Raw genomic sequence first — 287 nt, forward strand, 5'->3', positions numbered from 1 at the left:
CCCGCCCCTTCCCACCACCTACAAAGAACAGAGAGGCCTCAAACTTGCAAAAACTATTAAACCAAAAGATAAACAAGCAGCTTGGAAGTAGATTTGATTCCACTGCAATTCTGGTTTCTGTGTGTTCCTCCTAGCTGGGCCCTGTGCTGGATTCAGCCAGGAAAGGGTTAAATCTCTTTACTGTGGCTGCTAGAAAGCTGTGTTCCTGGATGCAGGGAGCAGCACTGATAAGTTCTTAGCTGACACTGAGGAATGTCTGTACCAGTTTCAAGGTCTTTCCTCCGATT

Source organism: Eurypyga helias, unplaced genomic scaffold (assembly GCF_000690775.1).
Source record: "Eurypyga helias isolate BGI_N326 unplaced genomic scaffold, ASM69077v1 scaffold35627, whole genome shotgun sequence".
NCBI lineage: Eukaryota > Metazoa > Chordata > Aves > Eurypygiformes > Eurypygidae > Eurypyga > Eurypyga helias.